This window comes from Sceloporus undulatus, chromosome 3 (genome assembly GCF_019175285.1).
Source record: "Sceloporus undulatus isolate JIND9_A2432 ecotype Alabama chromosome 3, SceUnd_v1.1, whole genome shotgun sequence".
NCBI lineage: Eukaryota > Metazoa > Chordata > Lepidosauria > Squamata > Phrynosomatidae > Sceloporus > Sceloporus undulatus.
In genome coordinates this window covers 252,628,844-252,636,433 of record NC_056524.1, presented here as the reverse complement: position 1 = coordinate 252,636,433, position 7,590 = coordinate 252,628,844, and the positions used below count along the sequence as shown (strand labels likewise).

The following is a 7,590-nucleotide window of genomic DNA, read 5'->3' as shown; positions in this document are numbered from 1 at the left end:
TGTCAAAGGGGGAGGCGATCCAGGGAGCGACCCTTCCTTCCTTCCTTCCTTCGCCTCTACGGACTCAAAGAGATGCTTCCCAATACACTGGGAGCTGCTGAAGTTATGCTCCCCGACGATCTGGCGCTCCCCCTTAATAGCCAGCCTTTAAATGAATGAATATTCTTCTTTGGAGGCTGGGAGGGGAAAGGAGTTCCAGGCTCCGCGGCGCTCCTGATTCAGTCCACTTCTGAATGCCCCAGAAGAAGAATATGATACTAGAAGATACATAATTATATTAACTCTAAAAAGAAAAGAAGTGGGCAAAGCTTTCCATTATTTAAATGTCAATTTTATATTGTTTTAATGAGATTACTTTTAATTACTGTTAAAGTTTTAATTTAAAAAAACAACCTCGTGAGCCGCCTCGGAGCCCTTCCTGGGAGAAAGGCGGCACACAATAAAAAGAATATTAATGAATGAATAAATGAACATTCCTTTGCAAATGCAGCTGCTCCAAGTGTCTGTGGCCCTAGGCTTCTTACCTGCCCCAAGGCTGCTGCTGTGAGGAGCGGCGCAGATGTTTCCAGATGTTGCCCCTTTTGCTTTGCTCCTCAGCAAAATAACCCTCTGCTCCTTTCGCCAGAACCTCAGAGACTCGTCTTAGCGCCTCCAATGCTTTTACTCCACCGGCCCTCTCTCCCCCGCCCCTTCTTTCCTTATATGGGCAAAGCCACGCCCATTTCCCCGAGGCGGCGTTTCTCATTGGGCGACTCCTCCCCGCCTTCTCTCAGTCTCCTTTTCCTCCCCTCTCTCCGCTTCCCCCCTCCCTTTCCTTTCTCTCCCGCAATGCATCTCGGAAGCGGTAGTCGCGCAAAAGCGAAGCGGACTACAGGTCCCAGGGGCCCCCGCGCGGTCGCCGGCTAGTTCCGGACAACGCCTGGTGTGTGTGGTAACGGTGGCGGCTGGAGCAACTGGGGAGAGAAACGGTGCCTTTCCGGCGGGGACTTCCGGCTGAGGAGTCCTAAAAGGTGAGGGAGGTAAGGTGGCCGAGAGTGGCCTTTCTTCCTCGCCTTCTTCTTCCTTCTCTCCCTTTGAGTGGGGTCGACCGGGCAACCGCCGTAGGGGTCACTGGCAGGTTTGCGTAAGGGCCTAGTCGTGCTGCGGGGGTTGCGACGGTCGGGGGCCGTAAGTGAGCTTCGAGAATACGAAAAAGCCGGCCTGAAAAGTCGGGCCTGGTGGCTCAGCTTGAAAAGGGAGCCTCAGTAGAGCAGGAGGAGGAAGGGAAAGGGAAGCGGCGGCTGAGGAACGAGCGAGCGAGTCGGTTCCTGTTTCCCCTCAAGGCTGGGATTGGGGGAAAAGGTAAGAAAAGGGGAGGTGACCAGGCTCAGTCCTCCCTTTCCAGGACTTGTCCTCCATTCCAGCCTCCAGTCCAAGAGGAATCCCAAAACGTCCTCCATTTTGAGTCTGACTGAGGATTGACGTTTCTACGAGGTCTTTCAGCTTTTTATGGGTCATGCCCTGGGCCCAGTGCTATTCAACATCGTTATCAATGACCTGGATGACAGAATTGGGAGCATACTTATCAAATTTGCAGATGACACCAAATTAGGAGGAATAGCTAATACTCCAGAGGACAGGATCCACATTCAAAATGATGTGAATAGACTAGAAAGCTGGGCCAAAGCTAACAAAATGAAATTCAACACAGAGAAATGTAAGGTACTGCAGTTAGGGTGGAAAAATGAAATGCACAGATATAGGATGGGAGACACATTGCTGAATGAAAGTACATGTGAAAGGGATCTAGGAGTCCAAGTAGACGATAAGTTGAACCTGAGTCAACAGTGTGATGTGGCAGCTAAAAAGGCCAATGCAATTTTAGGCTGCATCAATAAAAGTATAGTGTCTAGATCAAGAGAAGTAATAGTGTCATTGTATTCTGCTCTGGTCAGGCCCCACCTGGAATATTGTGTCCAGTTCTGGGCACCACAATTCAAAAAGGACATTGAGAAACTGGAGCGTGTCCAAAGGAGGGCGACTAAAATGGTGAAAGGTCTGGAAACCTTGCCCTATGAGGAACGACTCAGAGAGCTGGGGATGTTTAGCCTGGAGAAGAGAAGGTTAAGAGGTGATATGATAGCCCTGTTTAAATACGTGAAAGGATGTCATATTGAGGAGGGAGAAAACTTGTTTTCTGCTGCTCCAGAGACTAGGACCCGGAACAATGGATGCAAGCTACAGGAAAGAGATTCCACCTCAACATTAGGAAGAACTTCCTGACAGTAAGGGCTGTTCGACAGTGGAACACACTCCCTCGGAGTGTAATGGAGTCTCCTTCCTTGGAGGTCTTTAAGCAGAGGCTGGATGGCCATCTGTCAGGGATGCTTTGATTGAGAGTTCCTGCATGGCAGAATGGGGTTGGACTGGATGGCCCTTGTGGTTGCTTCCAACTTTAGGATTCTACATTTGATTGAGTCCTCCCAACATTTTCCTTTGGTTGTGACTCCTTTTGGGGTTGGACTGCGTGACCCTTGAAGTCTCCTGCAGATCTCTATGGTTCTGTTATTTAGAGATCCCCAAACTTTGGGTCTCCCAAGTGTTTTGGATTTCAACTCCAGAAGCCCCAGCTAGCTTGGCCAGCAGCCAAGAATTCTGGGAGCCAAAGTCCAAAACACCTTTGGAGGGCCAGATGGGAACCACTCTTCTAGAGGGCGTTTGGAGAAAATACAGTGCACCCACGTCATACACGGGTGCATTATATGCTGCTTTCAGCATACACTGACAGCAGCACCAGAAGCCATGCGCTGGAAGAAACAATGGTGCATGTGCCCATGGCGTGCGTGTGCCGCCGCACCACTGTACCACCGCAAGCACAAGCCCCATTATTTATAATGCGGCTCGAGCATGCACGTTATTTCTTTTACGCGGGGGGGGGGTCTGGAACAGATCCCCCACATAAAAGAAGGGCGCACTGTACTCTTCTTCAAGAAAGAGAAAGGACTTTTTGGTGGGTTTTTTCAGGCTATGTAGCCGTGTTCTAGAAGAGTTTATTCCTGATGTTTTTCTGGCATCTGTGGCTGGTATCTTCAGAGAAGATATCACTCATACAGCCCTCCATATTTGCGACTTTGATATTTGCAATTTGATTATTTATGGATTTGATTATTTACGGATTTGATTAATATGTTCTCTCTAGGAATATCTAGGGCCTCCAATGCAACTCTATAGTCAACTTTAACTAAAAGTTGCAATGAAAGACCCAGAGATTCCTAGAGAGAACACTGCACTAGGCATTTGTAACTCTTCCAGTACAATTCTGTGGTCAGTGTCTGGAGGATGTTGACCACAGAGTTGCACTGGAAGACCTAGAGATTCCTAGAGGGGTGTCCTCTCAGGTAAAAAAAACATGGAGGGACAAGTGTATATGTATATATATCACTTCCTTGATTTTGCTCTCTAATTTTAGGCACAACTTTCTAATCTAGAAAGCTCCAAAGATGCCAGACATAGATGCTGGTGAAACAAACTCTTCTAGAACATGGCCCCGTAGCCCGAAAAACACACAAAAAACCATGGATGCTGGCCATGAAAGCCTTCGACTTCACAGAGAAAAGACTGTTCTGAAATGGGTCCAGAATGCACTGCAGAATTAATGCAGTTTAAGACCACTTTAACTGCCCTGGCTCAATGCTAAGGAATTCTGGGAACTGTAGTTTTGTGAAACATTTTGTCTTCTCTGTCAGAGAGAGCTCTGGCGCCACAATAAACTGCAATTCCCAGGATTCCCTAGCCCTGAGATAGGGCAATTAAAGCAGTCTCTGACTGGATTATTTCTGCAGTATGTTTTGGACCATGGTTGCAAGGCTTGTGACAGTCAGCATAAACGTGGTGACGCAGTGGTTAAATGCCTTTATCCCAGCCATTCACTCACAAACCACAAGGTTGTGAGTTCAGTTCCAGCCAGGAGCTCTGGGACTGGCATCCTTCCAAGGTCACTAAAATAAGTAACCAGCTTGTTGGGGGCAATTAGCTTCCAGTTGTAAACTGCTTAGTACATCAGTAAATGGTATAGAAATATACTTGCTATTGCTACAAGGCACAAGACGGTCCAGTCAATGGAGTAAAAGTGATTGGAGTTTGTACTACTTTTCTTCTTTCTATGATTCTTCAATGCCCTCCATTTTGTGTTGTCTGATCCTCCTGTGCGGCGAGGTCATCTGCTCATCCTGGTTACAGCAACCTCTCTACACCTCAGGATTGACGCAGTTTGACACTGTTTTTACTGCTGTGGCTCCATGACATGGGATTCTCTGATTTGTAAACCCACGGGGGGGACGTACTAAAACAAATGACAGTCCAGTTGACCCTCCACATTTGCAACTTTGACGTTTGCAGATTTGATTATTTGCGCTTTTGATTAATATGTTATCTCTAGGAATCTCTAGGTCTTCTGCCAGAAATTGACCATAGAGTTGTGCCTAGAGGTTCTCAGAGAAAACATATCTCTAGGCATTTGTAGGTCCTCCAACATGATTCTGTGATCACCATCTATCAGATCTTGATAGATGTTGACCATAGAGTTGCACTGGAGGAACTGGAGATTCCTAGAAAGTTGTTCTCTTAGGTAAAAAGAATTGAGTTTATTTTATTTGCAGTTTTTCCACATTCATGGGAGTCCTTCACCCTTAACTCCAGTGAATGTGGAGGGACCACTGCACTTGCCCATTGGGGAATGCATGCCCATAGAGTTAGATAGGAGAATACTTGCCCAAACATAAGGTAAGTATTCTATGTTTTCCTATGGACAAGTGTTCTATGGGGAAGTATTTCCCACTGTTTCCCTATGGGCAAGTATTGTCATTTGTTTTAGTACATTCCCCCCACTGGGTGACCTTGGCAAGTCACACGCTCTCAGCTTCAGAGGATGGCTGTGGCAAACCTCCTCTGAAGAAACTTGCTAAGCAAACCATGTGAGGAGTTCTCTGAGGGTCCCCCCTGCTTTCCTGCTGAGCTGGATGGGACCCCTTGAGACCACCTTTTATGTAAAGCTGTGGTTCCTAACTTTGGTCCGCCAGGTGTTTGGGACTTCAACTCCCAGGAGCTCCAGTCAGCTTTGGCCAACAGTCAGGAAATCTGAGAACTGAAGTCCAAAGCATCCAGAGGGTCAAATTTTCGGAATCAATGATCTAAATAATTCACTGCCAGCACCCAATGACTGACTTATCATGCCTTAGCAATGTATCTGGATGTTGCTGGGGACTTCTACTGGTACTTCACTTGCCAACCAAGAAAAGAACTGGGCTAAGCCAAGGCACATGAAAAGAAAATCTATTTTAATATTATAACAATTTAATTCCATTTTAATGTATCACTTTTTATGTTTGTACTTTACTGTTCTTTTAATATTGTGAGCTGCTCTGAGTCCTAGTTCTTGGAAAAGAGTGGGATACAAATAAATATAACAATAATAATAATAATTCTAAGTAAAGGAGTTTCATGGAAAAGGATGCAAAGGGCCCTTAGTACTGACTAGGGTTTGGTTCCAGGACCCCCCCCCCCCAATAGATACCAAAATCCATGGATGCTCAAGTCCGATTAAATACAATGGTTTGGTAAAATGGTGTCCTTTCTGTAAAATGGCAAAATCAAGGTTTGCTTTTTCAAATTTATATTTTAAAAATATTTTCAAGCTGTGGGTGGTTGAATCCCTGGATCAAGAGTCTGTGGATACAGAGGGCAGACTGTATAACTACATGAAGGACCCACTTGTCCTCCAGGCACACAAGAAAGTATAAGTTACAGAGTTCGCATTAATTATGCCAAACCAGGAAAATAAAAACAAAACTTGATGCCCTTGACTAGTACACTTTCCCTAATCTTTCTCATATACATCAGATGGTATTTGTAGTCCTGCTGGTTGTAAGCTTATGATCTGCAAGGCCAGAGACAAAGGCAGACAGACCCACAACCCTAAGCCTTGTTGGTTTTAGGCCTTGAAACCCCTGAAACAACAAAAGAGGTATTTAGCTTTCTTTGTCAGAGAGTTCTGATGTCATAATAAACTACAAATAACCCGCAATTAACTAAAAATCACAGAATTCCATAGGATGAAGCCATGGCAGTTAAAGAGATGCCAGACTGCATTAATTCTATAGTTGGTTGGGGGTGGGCAGAGAGCAAAAAATGGAAGAAGAGATAGAATTTGATGGTTTTGGTTTCCTAGTCTTGAAGGGGAGTAAACCTGGCCAGGACCAGCTTTATTATTGGGGAGAATGAGGTACCTGCCTCAAGCAGTAGACTTGGTGGTGTCAGCAAATCTGTAGTTGCTTATTTAGTGGTTCTGCTTTTACCTCCATGGATGGGGAGGTGCTAGAAGTGCTTTCTGCCTCGTTTGCTAAAATAATTTGGCTGACTCCAGGTGCTTTTGATTTCATTGACGTGAGTGATTTTGGGCAGCATTTGTTGTTCTCTCTCAGGTAACAAAGTGTCTTGTGCCAACCCTGAGCATGGCCCACTTGGGCTAATGTTGGTTGTGAGGTGGGAACTGTATATTCCTCCCATTTCCCTCCCCCTTTATACCTCAAAAAAGAGGAATTGATGCTGGTTTAACATTTTCTGGTCTATGCAAACAGAAGAAGAAATATGATTACAACCGCAGGTGGTAATGGTTACTGCACTTGATCATAGCCAAAAGGCCGAGAAGTGATTAGCCTGAAGAAGAGAAGATTAAAGTGTGACATGAGAGCCATGTTTACATATTTGAAGGGATGCCATATTGAGGATTGAGCAAGCTTGTTCTCTGCTTCTTCAGAGACAGAGGGGTGAAATACATCAGCGTAAAAAGCCGGCCTCCAGCATACAGACAGTGCACAGCCCCAAGATGCCCAGAAATCAGCTTCAAGCTGCCTAGCTGCACAGACATGGGCCAACTTCCAGGCGCTCCATGCCATTTTGCCAGCCTAAAAAGAAGTGGCTCTTTGCTGATGCTTTTTCAGCTGGCTTCAAGGAAGATTGGGCCATGGCATGTGGTTGCCATGGCCCCAATCCACCTTCGGAAGGGATGGCCTTTTTCACCTCTTAGACACAGAACAGTGGATACAGAAAAAGAGATTCCACCTAAACATTAGGTGAGGATTGGATGACCGTCTGTTGAGAGTGCTTTGACTGCATATTCCTGCATGGTGGATGCTTGGGCTGGAAGGCCCTTGTGGTCTTTTTAAAATTTGTAATTCTGTAGTTGATGGTTTTGAACACTTCAGGCATGGGAGTTTCACTACATCTAGAAGGCTGGTATTTATTCCTTATGTAAAAAAATTAATAATAGCATGATAGTATGCCAGGGAGAAGGCTAGGTTCCAGTTGCCTACGTGTTTTCAGTACCCTACCTGTAGGAAACTGTTTTATATTCCGCAGTCTGTAAAGGAAAACTCCAGGAACAGTTTAACCACTTTATCTGTTTGGGCTGAACTTTGTGTGTTTAATGAGGCACTGGCCTCTCTCTTTCTCTGTATTCGTGTGTGCATGTTCATCCTTGGAATGTGGAAAGTCATTGAGAAAGGAGCATGAGTTAAGTGGGGAAATCAGTGGTTAACTTCAACAACGGTTTCT

At 45.5% G+C, this 7,590-nt stretch overlaps 1 protein-coding gene across 3 annotated transcripts in view; it reads left to right on the top strand.

The window, feature by feature from the left end:
• Nucleotides 1–832: 832 nt before the first annotated feature.
• Nucleotides 833–7,590, top strand: part of PDCD10 (programmed cell death 10) — a 42,993-nt gene continuing 36,235 nt past the window's right edge. Inside the window, exon 1 of one of the 3 annotated variants that reach the window (XM_042459918.1) lies at nt 833–1,010. The gene's annotated coding sequence lies outside the window, so the exon portion shown is untranslated. The other 2 variants (XM_042459917.1, XM_042459919.1) reach the window with 2 other exon arrangements.